At 39.2% G+C, this 15,258-nt stretch overlaps 7 non-coding genes across 7 annotated transcripts; all 7 read left to right on the top strand.

Moving 5' to 3' along the window:
* Nucleotides 1-3,201: 3,201 nt before the first annotated feature.
* Nucleotides 3,202-3,320, top strand: LOC119782580. Its single transcript, XR_005280688.1, has one exon. It is a non-coding gene; the product is annotated as a 5S ribosomal RNA (ribosomal RNA).
* Nucleotides 3,321-3,926: 606 nt separating this feature from the next.
* Nucleotides 3,927-4,045, top strand: LOC119782579. The gene has a single exon (XR_005280687.1). It is a non-coding gene; the product is annotated as a 5S ribosomal RNA (ribosomal RNA).
* A 2,238-nt stretch (nt 4,046-6,283) lies between these two features.
* Nucleotides 6,284-6,402, top strand: LOC119782578. The gene has a single exon (XR_005280686.1). It is a non-coding gene; the product is annotated as a 5S ribosomal RNA (ribosomal RNA).
* A 2,237-nt stretch (nt 6,403-8,639) lies between these two features.
* On the top strand, nt 8,640-8,758 carry LOC119782576. The gene has a single exon (XR_005280685.1). It is a non-coding gene; the product is annotated as a 5S ribosomal RNA (ribosomal RNA).
* Nucleotides 8,759-10,995: 2,237 nt separating this feature from the next.
* LOC119782569 lies at nt 10,996-11,114 on the top strand. The gene has a single exon (XR_005280678.1). It is a non-coding gene; the product is annotated as a 5S ribosomal RNA (ribosomal RNA).
* Nucleotides 11,115-11,671: 557 nt separating this feature from the next.
* On the top strand, nt 11,672-11,790 carry LOC119782571. Its single transcript, XR_005280680.1, has one exon. It is a non-coding gene; the product is annotated as a 5S ribosomal RNA (ribosomal RNA).
* Nucleotides 11,791-12,396: 606 nt separating this feature from the next.
* Nucleotides 12,397-12,515, top strand: LOC119782570. The gene has a single exon (XR_005280679.1). It is a non-coding gene; the product is annotated as a 5S ribosomal RNA (ribosomal RNA).
* Nucleotides 12,516-15,258: the final 2,743 nt, after the last annotated feature.

The raw sequence follows: 15,258 nt of genomic DNA, 5'->3' as shown, positions 1-15,258 counted from the left end.
TACCTGTGCAAAGAAAGAAACAACGAAAGAAAAATGTCTGAGGACTTCAGTGTTGAGGAAGAGCATGAGTACTTTGCCGAGCTGAATGCGCTGGTTTGGTCTGCCGGCTTCCGTAGCGTCGTGAGCGCGCATGCGCGCGCTTTCAGGAAATCCTGAAAAGTGACCCAAAATTGACTGTCAATAAATGTTCTACAAAATTTATATATTTATTTGATTTCTTTGATTTGTACTGTCTGTTTAGATTTATGTGATATTTTTTGCACAAAATATATAAGTGAATATTGTAACAGTTATGTTTTCAACTTTAAGCATTAAATTGATAAATGTTATTCGCATTTTTTTGGCTTTATCCTTTCCAACAAAAAAAAAAAGGTGTCGCGCAGGGAGCTCCCTTTCCTTATGAGCCGTCCCCACCAACTTTCAACTCAAAGTTACACCCTTGTCTTAGACAACGCCTTAGCAGGTGCACTGAAAAAATATCTTCTAGGGGCTGAGCCACCCTTGTCTCTTAAACCTAGAGACGCCCCTGTTCCAGAGGTCTAAAAAACGTATCAAATATGATCCACTTGGCTTTAAAGGGGTAAATGAATGGGATGATAAAAAGCAGAAATATCTATTTTATGCTATCTTTAGTTCATGATCTTATTTTTTTATTTATTTATAAGATCTGCTTTAAGAAGTTACATTATCTTGGTATTAAACTATTCAAAACATGTTGTGAACGCCCTTTTTTCCTACAAAAAAGTCAGTTTTCTTATCTGATCGACGCAGCCATCTGAACTATATGCGAATTAACTTAAAAATAAAAGCATCTGTCTTTATTAAAAATGTTTTCCTCCATTACTTTTATGATTTCAATATTTTAGAAATGCTAATGTTAGTTTAGTTTTATTTTCATTAGCTTTGCCTCCTTTTTTATTTAAGTTCATTTTCGTTATAGTCTATTGGTATTTAAAAAAAATGTATAAAACTGTCTAAATATACTTACTGTCAAAAACAAATAACACTCTAAGGGCTATGGTGTGGGGCCAGGGTGCTGCAGCAAGAGCGGCCTCTGCTGGGCAAAAATCTTACAGCACCTGGTATTCCCTTGCTATCCGCTGCTCAACAGACCAATGGTTGAGCAGCGTTCAGCGCTCAACAGACCAATCACTGAGCGAAGATCGTGCTCAACGGACCAATCAGCGTCCGTCCTTCACCGGGCCGTTCATTCAGACCAGCGATAAACTTCTATGGAGGTAAGATGCTTTTCTCTTCTTCTTTTTTCCATTTACTCTAGCGATATACCCTTACAGATCTCAAATATTTATAATTAATTCTTTTTCTAAACAGGGCTTTTAGTTTCACAAATATTTGCTAATTTTGACTAACAAGGCTTCTGTTTATGCGTTTTTTCTTCGTTTTTTTTCTCCTTCTGCCGTCTCAATGAAGTCAAACAAACTTTCAATAATTTTTCTGACATTTCGACCGAACCTGTCATGAAGTATTAGTTCATAACATGACGACATATTTCTAAACAAGGGTAACACGACTTGTTGAATGAAGAGACAAGCCCTGGATTGGTTGTCTTAATGCCTGGTAGAATTAAAAGTAAAATTTTCTGTACAAATATCATGATAATAACAGTAATAGCTCATAAGTTTTTAATTTAAAGACTGATATCTGCCATTACAATGCATAAGCATAATTCTTCATGACAGGAGTGGTCTCTTCATTTGTTCCGTTGCTTTATGTACTGTCTATATATTATGAAATATATCTTTGAAAATATAAAACTAGGGAAAATATACCTTAAAAATAAATTACATGTTACACATTTAAGAATTCAAATCTTATGAGGAAACATGAAACAACGCTGGATGTAAACACCTGCATGAATCTTGTACAACAACACAAAAAATTATTTTGTCCTTCCACTTTTCTTTCTAGCTTTGTTCTTTTCACCTGCTGCTTTGGAACATCTCTTTATTCTGGAGATGGACTTGTGCTGCTGTGGGACAAAGCCTGACCCGTTCTTTCCTAAATTCAGGGCCTGATGTTTTCTTGCTGCATATGTATGGAAGCAAATTGTTACCATATTTCAAATGAAAAAGCATTTCCAGAAATGCTTTTTCCTTTTAAGAATGTGGCTGCATTGTTTCACTCATAAATGAAATTAGTAATCAATCATCCTATTTGCATTTGCATTTAGGAAAAAGCAAAGTCTGCTGTGTTTTCTCTTTGATTATGGCATAAAATGTGCAGCCTTAAAGAAGAAAACGCAAATAAGGATGATTGATAACTAATTTCATTCATGAGTCAAACAATGCAGCCACATTCTTAAAATGAAAAAGCATTTCTGGAAATGCTTTTTCATTTTCAAATGTTACATTTCAAATTGAATTTTGGTATGTATTTGCTGGGTTACATTTTGAAAAATAAATTTCAAATGTCTTTTTCTTTTTCATTTTAATTAAGTAAAAGGATGAGCAGTGTTAAAGAAGAAAATGCAAATGCAAACAGGATTATTGATCACTAATTTAATTTATGAGACAAACAATGCAGCCACATCCTTAAAAGGAAAAAGCATTTCTGGAAATGCTTTTGAAATATGGTAACAATTTGCTTCCATACATATGCAGCAAGAAAACATACAGGCCCTGAATTTAGAAAAGCAGCACAAGTCCATCTCCAGAATAAAGAGATGTTCCAAAGCAGCAGGTGAAAAAAGCAAAGCTCAATCCTCTTTAAGGCCACACCAAAGCCAACGCTTGACTGGAAAGGAGCAGGCAAAGAGGGACACAGAAAACTTGCAATTATATTAACTCCATCTGGGAGTATTTTCTAGTTTTTTCCTGCTTGACTCTGTGTGTTTACATTTTAGTTGCAAAACCGTAAAGAGTAGAAGTGAAAAGTTGTCTTAAATAATGAGTCCAGTAAAGTATAGATAGCCAAAGGTAGTAGTTCAGTAAGGTAAGGAAGTATTTGTAGTTTGTTAGTTGACGGCTCTGCTAGCATGCGGGGATGAGTGCATATGCAGCAAGAAAACATCAGGCCCTGAATTTAGGAAAGAACGGGTCAGGCTTTGTCCCACAGCAGCACAAGTCCATCTCCAGAATAAAGAGATGTTCCAAAGCAGCAGGTGAAAAAGCAAAGCTAGAAAGAAAAGTCCAGTGTGCTGCTGTATGCTATAGAAATAGGCTGCTTGGCTGAGCACCAGCGGCTTACGGCCATACCACCCTGAACACGCCCGATCTCGTCTGATCTCGGAAGCTAAGCAGGGTCGGGCCTGGTTAGTACTTGGATGGGAGACCGCCTGGGAATACCAGGTGCTGTAAGCTTTTAGCCCAGCAGAGGCCGCTCTTGCTGCAGCATCCTGGCCCCTTTCAGCAAACTCACATTTTTTGGCCTTTCAATCCTCTTTAAGGCCACACCAAAGCCAACGCTTGACTGGAAAGGAGCAGGCAAGGAGGGGCAGGGTTTTTTTAACTGAAGTATCTATACTTTTACTTAAGTAACAAATGTGTGAACTTTTGACACCACTGTCTAGGTTAGAGCTGTCAGTCTAGTAAAGAATCTGATTGTTATTAGAAATTGTTAAGGTTAATTTATTATTTTTTTGCTACATAAAGCTGACTAAAACTAGACTAAAGCTTAAGTTTAAGTTGACTAAAACTATCACATATCGTAATGACTAAAATGCGACTAAGACTAATAATAGTTTTTGTCCTGAAGACTAAAAACTAACAGTAATTCCAAAATGGCTGTCAAAAACAACACTGGCAGTAACCAGTATAAGGTTAAAGCATCTGTATTTTATATATTTTTTCCTGCATTACTTCTACTTTTACAATTTCAATAGTTTTAAAAATGCTAATTCTGTCAGGTGAAAAGTCCAGCGTGCTGCTGTATGCTGTAGAAATAGGCTGCTTGGCTGAACAGCAGCGGCTTACGGCCATACCACCCTGAACACGCCCGATCTCGTCTGATCTCGGAAGCTAAGCAGGGTCGGGCCTGGTTAGTACTTGGATGGGAGACCGCCTGGGAATACCAGGTGCTGTAAGCTTTTTGCCCAGCAGAGGCCGCTCTTGCTGCAGCATCCTGGCCCCTTTCAGCAAACTCACATTTTTTGTCCTGTCAATCCTCTTTAAGGCCACACCAAAGCCAACTGTCGAATGAAAAAAAAAAATGAGCACTGAGAGTTGATATCCAAGGAAGAAAAGGTTTTATTTTACTCTGCAGAGGAGAACAACACGACCTGCTGAATGCAGCTCTCAGTGTTGATCTGAGGCTGCAGCATCCCAACCCTGCATAAAAAGGGGAACTCCACACTAGAGATGTCCCGATCCAGGTTTTTGCACTTCCGATCCGATACCGATATTGTTTTTGGACTTCCGATCCAATACCGATACTGGCCGATACCAGCCTATCCGAGCATGTATTTAAGTTTAAGTTAAAGTATTTAGCCTTAGTTGTAAGACTCATGTTGAAAAGGGTTTTAGTACTCTTGATAACATCTAGCCAGCTGAATTAGGTGAGATTGAATAAAACACAATGATTGGTAACAACAAACTAAGCTGTTTATTAAGAGATAAACACAAACTGGACAAAATTATGAATAGCAATCTGAAATTGCACAGTGAACAGTAAAACCGTAAACAGTTAAAGGTGCAAGTATTACTGTAAGTTTTAATAAAAATGCAAAACAGGGAAATACTGGCGCAAAAAAGTGGAATGGATCGTTTCAATCGGCGAAACTGGAAAATACGGACCGGATTTTTTTTTAAAAACTGGATGGGCAGTCTGGATCAGCATTTTATATGCTTTGCCGATACGCATTTTTTTGCCAATATCGGCGTCCCGATCCGATACGTGGATCGGATCGGGACAAGCCTACTCCACACACATTAACATTCCCTGAGGGAAACACTTTAGCTCTTCAAAGGAGAGAGATAACAATTGTTTTCTATTCACACCAGGACGTGAGAATCTTGACATGTTTCCCCCTTATCTAACGTAGCAGGAAACTTCCTTTCAAACCTCCTTTCTTTCCTTTTATCTCACCAAGGCTTCAAAGTAATCACTCATTTCAGGAAAAAAGAAAAGACACACTTTAGCCCCGTCCACACGAAGTCAAAACGAACACGAAACGCTGATATTTTCCAGAACGTTTGTCGTAAAGACGGAGACGTAAAATAAATGTGATCGTCCACACGAATGCATGAAAACGCTGCAAAATGTATGCCAGGCCTGTAAGTGGCGCTGTGGTGCCAAAGCAAAAATAAGCGACGAAATGTTGGGCATGCGCACTAATATTTATACATGGTTGCCCTGCGGGTCCATTTTCGTGGTTAAGTCAAATTCAGGTGCTGAACTATGTGGTCGATATTGCTCTTTTCTTCCTGGAGATATTCCAGAAGAAGAAGATTCTGTTGTAAGCCCGGCAGCAGGGTGAGTAGCATGAGCAGCAACCATTCAACACAGTACGGCGCCATTGTTGTTGTGATACTGTGTCGCGCATGCGTGTTTAGAGGCGACGCTATGACGCATGCGTGTAAGAAAAAAAATGCGGTTAGAGCTTAAAGATGGAAACGCGAAAACGGCGTTTCAAAATCTTCCCACTCTGAAGGCTTAATAAAAAAAAGATTGTTTACAGACCCCCGAAACGCCGGCTTCGTATGGATGAGAGGCTGGTTTGGTGAAAAATGTGTGCGTTTAGGCCAGGGTTTGACTTCGTGTGGACGGGGGCCTTTAACATCACTCACAAACAGGCCCAGGAAAAATACCATTCCACACAACGCTTCACTGGAAAGGAGCAGGCAAGAAGGGGCAGGGTTTTTTTTAAACTTAGGTATCTATACTTTTACTTAAGTAACAAATGTGTGAACTTTTGACACCACTGTCTAGGTTAGAGCTGTCAGTCTAGTAAAGAATCTGATTGTTATTAGAAATTGTTAAGGTTAATTTATTATTTTTTTGCTACATAAAGCTGACTAAAACTAGACTAAAGCTTAAGTTTAAGTTGACTAAAACTATCACATATCGTAATGACTAAAATGCGACTAAGACTAATAATAGTTTTTGTCCTGAAGACTAAAAACTAACAGTAATTCCAAAATGGCTGTCAAAAACAACACTGGCAGTAACCAGTATAAGGTTAAAGCATCTGTATTTTATATATTTTTTCCTGCATTACTTCTACTTTTACAATTTCAATAGTTTTAAAAATGCTAATTCTGTCAGGTGAAAAGTCCAGCGTGCTGCTGTATGCTGTAGAAATAGGCTGCTTGGCTGAACAGCAGCGGCTTACGGCCATACCACCCTGAACACGCCCGATCTCGTCTGATCTCGGAAGCTAAGCAGGGTCGGGCCTGGTTAGTACTTGGATGGGAGACCGCCTGGGAATACCAGGTGCTGTAAGCTTTGTGCCCAGCAGAGGCCGCTCTTGCTGCAGCATCCTGGCCCCTTTCAGCAAACTCACATTTTTTGTCCTGTCAATCCTCTTTAAGGCCACACCAAAGCCAACTGTCGAATGAAAAAAAAAAATGAGCACTGAGAGTTGATATCCAAGGAAGAAAAGGTTTTATTTTACTCTGCAGAGGAGAACAACACGACCTGCTGAATGCAGATCTCAGTGTTGATCTGAGGCTGCAGCATCCCAACCCTGCATAAAAAGGGGAACTCCACACTAGAGATGTCCCGATCCAGGTTTTTGCACTTCCGATCCGATACCGATATTGTTTTTGGACTTCCGATCCAATACCGATACTGGCCGATACCAGCCTATCGGAGCATGTATTTAAGTTTAAGTTAAAGTATTTAGCCTTAGTTGTAAGACTCATGTTGAAAAGGGTTTTAGTACTCTTGATAACATCTAGCCAGCTGAATTAGGTGAGATTGAATAAAACACAATGATTGGTAACAACAAACTAAGCTGTTTATTAAGAGATAAACACAAACTGGACAAAATTATGAATAGCAATCTGAAATTGCACAGTGAACAGTAAAACCGTAAACAGTTAAAGGTGCAAGTATTACTGTAAGTTTTAATAAAAATGCAAAACAGGGAAATACTGGCGCAAAAAAGTGGAATGGATCGTTTCAATCGGCGAAACTGGAAAATACGGACCGGATTTTTTTTTAAAAACTGGATGGGCAGTCTGCATCAGCATTTTATATGCTTTGCCGATACGCATTTTTTTGCCAATATCGGCGTCCCGATCCGATACGTGGATCGGATCGGGACAAGCCTACTCCACACACATTAACATTCCCTGAGGGAAACACTTTAGCTCTTCAAAGGAGAGAGATAACAATTGTTTTCTATTCACACCAGGACGTGAGAATCTTGACATGTTTCCCCCTTATCTAACGTAGCAGGAAACTTCCTTTCAAACCTCCTTTCTTTCCTTTTATCTCAACAAGGCTTCAAAGTAATCACTCATTTCAGGAAAAAAGAAAAGACACACTTTAGCCCCGTCCACACGAAGTCAAAACGAACACGAAACGCTGATATTTTCCAGAACGTTTGTCGTAAAGACGGAGACGTAAAATAAATGTGATCGTCCACACGAATGCATGAAAACGCTGCAAAATGTATGCCAGGCCTGTAAGTGGCGCTGTGGTGCCAAAGCAAAAATAAGCGACGAAATGTTGGGCATGCGCACTAATATTTATACATGGTTGCCCTGCGGGTCCATTTTCGTGGTTAAGTCAAATTCAGGTGCTGAACTATGTGGTCGATATTGCTCTTTTCTTCCTGGAGATATTCCAGAAGAAGAAGATTCTGTTGTAAGCCCGGCAGCAGGGTGAGTAGCATGAGCAGCAACCATTCAACACAGTACGGCGCCATTGTTGTTGTGATACTGTGTCGCGCATGCGTGTTTAGAGGCGACGCTATGACGCATGCGTGTAAGAAAAAAAATGCGGTTAGAGCTTAAAGATGGAAACGCGAAAACGGCGTTTCAAAATCTTCCCACTCTGAAGGCTTAATAAAAAAAAGATTGTTTACAGACCCCCGAAACGCCGGCTTCGTATGGATGAGAGGCTGGTTTGGTGAAAAATGTGTGCGTTTAGGCCAGGGTTTGACTTCGTGTGGACGGGGCCTTTAACATCACTCACAAACAGGCCCAGGAAAAATACCATTCCACACAACGCTTCACTGGAAAGGAGCAGGCAAGAAGGGGCAGGGTTTTTTTTAAACTTAGGTATCTATACTTTTACTTAAGTAACAAATGTGTGAACTTTTGACACCACTGTCTAGGTTAGAGCTGTCAGTCTAGTAAAGAATCTGATTGTTATTAGAAATTGTTAAGGTTAATTTATTATTTTTTTGCTACATAAAGCTGACTAAAACTAGACTAAAGCTTAAGTTTAAGTTGACTAAAACTATCACATATCGTAATGACTAAAATGCGACTAAGACTAATAATAGTTTTTGTCCTGAAGACTAAAAACTAACAGTAATTCCAAAATGGCTGTCAAAAACAACACTGGCAGTAACCAGTATAAGGTTAAAGCATCTGTATTTTATATATTTTTTCCTGCATTACTTCTACTTTTACAATTTCAATAGTTTTAAAAATGCTAATTCTGTCAGGTGAAAAGTCCAGCGTGCTGCTGTATGCTGTAGAAATAGGCTGCTTGGCTGAACAGCAGCGGCTTACGGCCATACCACCCTGAACACGCCCGATCTCGTCTGATCTCGGAAGCTAAGCAGGGTCGGGCCTGGTTAGTACTTGGATGGGAGACCGCCTGGGAATACCAGGTGCTGTAAGCTTTTTGCCCAGCAGAGGCCGCTCTTGCTGCAGCATCCTGGCCCCTTTCAGCAAACTCACATTTTTTGTCCTGTCAATCCTCTTTAAGGCCACACCAAAGCCAACTGTCGAATGAAAAAAAAAAAATGAGCACTGAGAGTTGATATCCAAGGAAGAAAAGGTTTTATTTTACTCTGCAGAGGAGAACAACACGACCTGCTGAATGCAGATCTCAGGGTTGATCTGAGGCTGCAGCATCCCAACCCTGCATAAAAAGGGGAACTCCACACTAGAGATGTCCCGATCCAGGTTTTTGCACTTCCGATCCGATACCGATATTGTTTTTGGACTTCCGATCCAATACCGATACTGGCCGATACCAGCCTATCCGAGCATGTATTTAAGTTTAAGTTAAAGTATTTAGCCTTAGTTGTAAGACTCATGTTGAAAAGGGTTTTAGTACTCTTGATAACATCTAGCCAGCTGAATTAGGTGAGATTGAATAAAACACAATGATTGGTAACAACAAACTAAGCTGTTTATTAAGAGATAAACACAAACTGGACAAAATTATGAATAGCAATCTGAAATTGCACAGTGAACAGTAAAACCGTAAACAGTTAAAGGTGCAAGTATTACTGTAAGTTTTAATAAAAATGCAAAACAGGGAAATACTGGCGCAAAAAAGTGGAATGGATCGTTTCAATCGGCGAAACTGGAAAATACGGACCGGATTTTTTTTTAAAAACTGGATGGGCAGTCTGCATCAGCATTTTATATGCTTTGCCGATACGCATTTTTTTGCCAATATCGGCGTCCCGATCCGATACGTGGATCGGATCGGGACAAGCCTACTCCACACACATTAACATTCCCTGAGGGAAACACTTTAGCTCTTCAAAGGAGAGAGATAACAATTGTTTTCTATTCACACCAGGACGTGAGAATCTTGACATGTTTCCCCCTTATCTAACGTAGCAGGAAACTTCCTTTCAAACCTCCTTTCTTTCCTTTTATCTCAACAAGGCTTCAAAGTAATCACTCATTTCAGGAAAAAAGAAAAGACACACTTTAGCCCCGTCCACACGAAGTCAAAACGAACACGAAACGCTGATATTTTCCAGAACGTTTGTCGTAAAGACGGAGACGTAAAATAAATGTGATCGTCCACACGAATGCATGAAAACGCTGCAAAATGTATGCCAGGCCTGTAAGTGGCGCTGTGGTGCCAAAGCAAAAATAAGCGACGAAATGTTGGGCATGCGCACTAATATTTATACATGGTTGCCCTGCGGGTCCATTTTCGTGGTTAAGTCAAATTCAGGTGCTGAACTATGTGGTCGATATTGCTCTTTTCTTCCTGGAGATATTCCAGAAGAAGAAGATTCTGTTGTAAGCCCGACAGCAGGGTGAGTAGCATGAGCAGCAACCATTCAACACAGTACGGCGCCATTGTTGTTGTGATACTGTGTCGCGCATGCGTGTTTAGAGGCGACGCTATGACGCATGCGTGTAAGAAAAAAAATGCGGTTAGAGCTTAAAGATGGAAACGCGAAAACGGCGTTTCAAAATCTTCCCACTCTGAAGGCTTAATAAAAAAAAGATTGTTTACAGACCCCCGAAACGCCGGCTTCGTATGGATGAGAGGCTGGTTTGGTGAAAAATGTGTGCGTTTAGGCCAGGGTTTGACTTCGTGTGGACGGGGCCTTTAACATCACTCACAAACAGGCCAAGGAAAAATACCATTCCACACAACGCTTCACTGGAAAGGAGCAGGCAAGAAGGGGCAGGGTTTTTTTTAAACTTAGGTATCTATACTTTTACTTAAGTAACAAATGTGTGAACTTTTGACACCACTGTCTAGGTTAGAGCTGTCAGTCTAGTAAAGAATCTGATTGTTATTAGAAGTTGTAAAGGTTAATTTATTAATTTTTGCTACATAAAGCTGACTAAAACTAGACTAAAGCTTAAGTTTTAGTTGACTAAAACTATCACATATCGTAATGACTAAAATGCGACTAAGACTAATAATAGTTTTTGTCCTGAAGACTTAAGACTAACACTAATTCCAAAATGGCTGTCAAAAACAACACTGGCAGTAACCAGTATAAGGTTAAAGCATCTGTATTTTATATATTTTTTCCTGCATTACTTCTACTTTTACAATTTCAATAGTTTTAAAAATGCTAATTCTGTCAGGTGAAAAGTCCAGCGTGCTGCTGTATGCTGTAGAAATAGGCTGCTTGGCTGAACAGCAGCGGCTTACGGCCATACCACCCTGAACACGCCCGATCTCGTCTGATCTCGGAAGCTAAGCAGGGTCGGGCCTGGTTAGTACTTGGATGGGAGACCGCCTGGGAATACCAGGTGCTGTAAGCTTTTTGCCCAGCAGAGGCCGCTCTTGCTGCAGCATCCTGGCCCCTTTCAGCAAACTCACATTTTTTGGCCTTTCAATCCTCTTTAAGGCCACACCAAAGCCAACGCTTGACTGGAAAGGAGCAGGCAAAGAGAGACACAGAAAACTTGCAATTATATTAACTCCATCTGGGAGTATTTTCTAGTTTTTTCCTGCTTGACTCTGTGTGTTTACATTTTAGTTGCAAATTCGTTAAGAGTAGAAGTGAAAAGTTGTCTAAAATAATGAGTCCAGTAAAGTATAGATAGCCAAAGTTAGTAGTTCAGTAAGGTAAGGAAGTGTTTGTTGTTTGTTAGTTGACAGCTCTGCTAGCATGCGGGGATGAGTGCATATGCAGCAAGAAAACATCAGGCCCTGAATTTAGGAAAGAACGGGTCAGGCTTTGTCCCACAGCAGCACAAGTCCATCTCCAGAATAAAGAGATGTTCCAAAGCAGCAGGTGAAAAGAGCAAAGCTAGAAAGAAAAGTCCACTGTGCTGCTGTATGCTGTAGAAATAGGCTGCTTGGCTGAGCACCAGCGGCTTACGGCCATACCACCCTGAACACGCCCGATCTCGTCTGATCTCGGAAGCTAAGCAGGGTCGGGCCTGGTTAGTACTTGGATGGGAGACTGCCTGGGAATACCGGGTGCTGTAAGCTTTTAGCCCAGCAGAGGCCGCTCTTGCTGCAGCACCCTGGACCCTTTCAGCAAACTCACATTTTTTGGCCTTTCAATCCTCTTTAAGGCCACACCAAAGCCAACGCTTAACTGGAAAGGAGCAGGCAAGGAGGGGCAGGGTTTTTTTACACTGCAGTATCTATACTTTTACTTAAGTAACAAATGTGTGAACTTTTGACACCACTGTCTAGGTTAGAGCTGTCAGTCTAGTAAAGAATCTGATTGTTATTAGAAATTGTAAAGGTTAATTTATTAATTTTTGCTACATAAAGCTGACTAAAACTAGACTAAAGCTTAAGTTTTAGTTGACTAAAACTATCACATATCGTAATGACTAAAATGCGACTAAGACTAATAATAGTTTTTGTCCTGAAGACTTAAGACTAACACTAATTCCAAAATGGCTGTCAAAAACAACACTGGCAGTAACCAGTATAAGGTTAAAGCATCTGTATTTTATATATTTTTTCCTGCATTACTTCTACTTTTACAATTTCAATAGTTTTAAAAATGCTAATTCTGTCAGGTGAAAAGTCCAGCGTGCTGCTGTATGCTGTAGAAATAGGCTGCTTGGCTGAGCACCAGCGGCTTACGGCCATACCACCCTGAACACGCCCGATCTCGTCTGATCTCGGAAGCTAAGCAGGGTCGGGCCTGGTTAGTACTTGAATGGGAGACCGCCTGGGAATACCAGGTGCTGTAAGCTTTTTGCCCAGCAGAGGCCGCTCTTGCTGCAGCATCCTGGCCCCTTTCAGCAAACTCACATTTTTTGGCCTTTCAATCCTCTTTAAGGCCACACCAAAGCCAACGCTTCACTGGAAAGGAGCAGGGACACAGAAAACTTGCAATTATATTAAGTCATAAGATAACTTTAAACTAGTCTTAACTTTAAAGAAATACACTCTATACATTGCTAATGTGGTAAATGACTATTCTAGCTGCAAAAGTCTTGTTTTTGGTGCAATATCTACATAGGTGTATAGAGGGCCAGAAAAAGAGAACTTTCATCTGAAACTCGACAGTCTATTCTTTTTGTTAGAAATTAAGGCTATTCCATGCGAGAAATTGCTAAGAAATTGAAGATTTCCTACAACGGTGTGTCCTACTCCCTTCAGAGTACAGCACAAACAGGCTCTAACTAGAGTAAAAAAAGAAGTGGGAGGCCGCGTTGCACAACTGAGGAAGAAGATAAGTACATTAGAGTCTCTAGTTTGAGAAACAGATGCCTCACAGGTCCCCAACTGGCATCTTCATTAAATAGTACCCGCAAAACACCAGTGTCAACATCTACAGTGAAGAGGAGGCTGCGGAACATGATGAAATGAGCTAATTTCATTGGCTAGAAGCTGCTCGACTCTATCGAGTGTAGATTGCTTTGGTTTGAGTTTACCAAAAGGTCAACACTTTTGCAGCTGAAGTTTTGCAGCTGAATTTTTTTTTTATGGTGAATTTTTGCCAGATAAAAATTGAGGGTAAGGAATTCAATGTCTACAAAAATTCAGTGTTTAAAATTCGGTGTTAAAAAAATTCAGTGTTAAAAAAAAGGCTGATTCCAATTTCTGTTTTTCTTCCATAAAAAAACAATCTAGAAATAAGAAAAAAATTCTTAAATTAAGTGTATTTACTTAATTTGAGTAAATCAATGAGATAGTTTGCCAATGGAATAAATATTTTTACTCTTAAAATAAGATAACTAGATAATATATGCTTGTAACAAGACACTGCAATTGTGTTTTCTTATTTTAAATGTAAATTGTCTCGTTCCATTGGCAAAATGTCTCTTTTTCCTCCTCAATCCAAGAACAAATGCATTTATTTTAAGAAAAAACGACTTATCTAGATTTAGATTTTTTCCAGTGCAGGTCTAGAAGCAGCGACGTGCGCAGAGCTGCGGTTTAACCAGAGCAAACCTACAACACAGGATTCGTTTTAGCTGATAAAAGACACAAACAGCAGACAACCCGCGTAACCTCAGATATATTTATTCATATTAAATTTACAAAAAGAAAAAGGAAACAGATACAAAGACAGAGGCCATCACAGAAAAAAGAGAACATCAGGTTCGGTTTGAACAGGAGTGTTTTTATCATCTTCAGCTCACATTTACAGCTAACTTCACTTATTTTGGTCCAATTTAATAGTTAAGATATAAAAAAAAGAAACACAGTTTGAGGAACAAGTTGCGAACAAGTCTTTCTTAAAGGGTTATCTGAAAAAAACCGGAACGAATCACCAAGCTGCGTTGCAGAATGCTGCAGTTTGCATATCATAGGAGCGTAACGTTTGGAGTGAGACGCTGAGGAGCAACACTGCAGCTCTCTACGGCTGTAAAATGCATTTTAGTGTTTGGGAAAGTAACACTGCGCTCCCAGGATGTATTCATAGAAGATTGTAGCTGCCATTGTGTGAGGCTGTCCTCTAAATGCACATTACAGATTCCCACTGAGCGAGCATACATGGGAACCAATCCCTTTCAGGTTTCACATCTGTTTTTAAACATTCTATCAACACATGTTTAAACATGTAGATTTATGTAAATTTATTTTATTTCTAATAAAGCTCTATGAATATTATAAGTCCACTTAAAAAAGATACTTTTTTTAATATTCTTATTGGAAAATAAATGCTTTATCCAAATCAAAACAAAAAATGTTGATAAAAACATTAAAGGACCCTTAAAGATCATTCAGTTGACTAAAATTTAACAGAACTCTGCAGGTTTAACCTGTTTTATACTTTGGTTCAAATGTTGATTTCCTTCTATGGTATAAGAAAAAGTTTGTTTTATGTAGAATAAATTCCTATTTCAATACTTCTGGATTCATCAGAAATTTTTATTAATCTTACAAATGTGAACAAAAAATTAAATATTACTATATTACTTTCTATAGATTCATTACACTTTGACTTCATTTCTGTTCGTTTTGGTGATTCTGGATTTTGCAGCAAATAAAATGCAAAATTTAGATTGGGGAAAATTTGAACTTTGCTTTTAAGCCCAGATATCATATCTTTTTTAGTTTTTCCCCCCTTAATCGCTTAGACAATCAGAAAAAAAAATCATCAACTGCACAGATGTTCAGTACGGAAGAGGATTAGGGCCACTGGAAAAAAAAAATGTTAACTGATTTTTTTTTATTTTATTTCAGTATAGTGTGGGGAAAAAGTCAGAATTCTGACTTTAAACTCAGAATTCTGACTTTAATCTCAGAATTCTGACTTTTTTTATTGTCAGAATTCAGGCAGAATTCTGAGATTAAAGTCAGAATTCTGAGAAAAAAGTCAGAATTCTGAGATTAAAGTCAGAATTTTGAGAAAAAAGTCAGAATTCTGTTAAACTGAAATAAAATTCAAAAAATCAGTTACCTTTTTTTTTTTTTCCAGTGGCCCTAATCCTCTTCCGTAGTTCAGAGCCACTAAACAGCTAAAGAAGCTTTCAGCAGCAGGGA

Source organism: Cyprinodon tularosa, unplaced genomic scaffold (genome assembly GCF_016077235.1).
Source record: "Cyprinodon tularosa strain WSP-4 unplaced genomic scaffold, ASM1607723v1 ctg195, whole genome shotgun sequence".
Classification (NCBI taxonomy): Eukaryota; Metazoa; Chordata; class Actinopteri; order Cyprinodontiformes; family Cyprinodontidae; genus Cyprinodon; species Cyprinodon tularosa.
The sequence above is the reverse complement of the archived record's forward strand: the minus strand, read 5'-3'. Positions and strand labels throughout refer to the sequence as shown.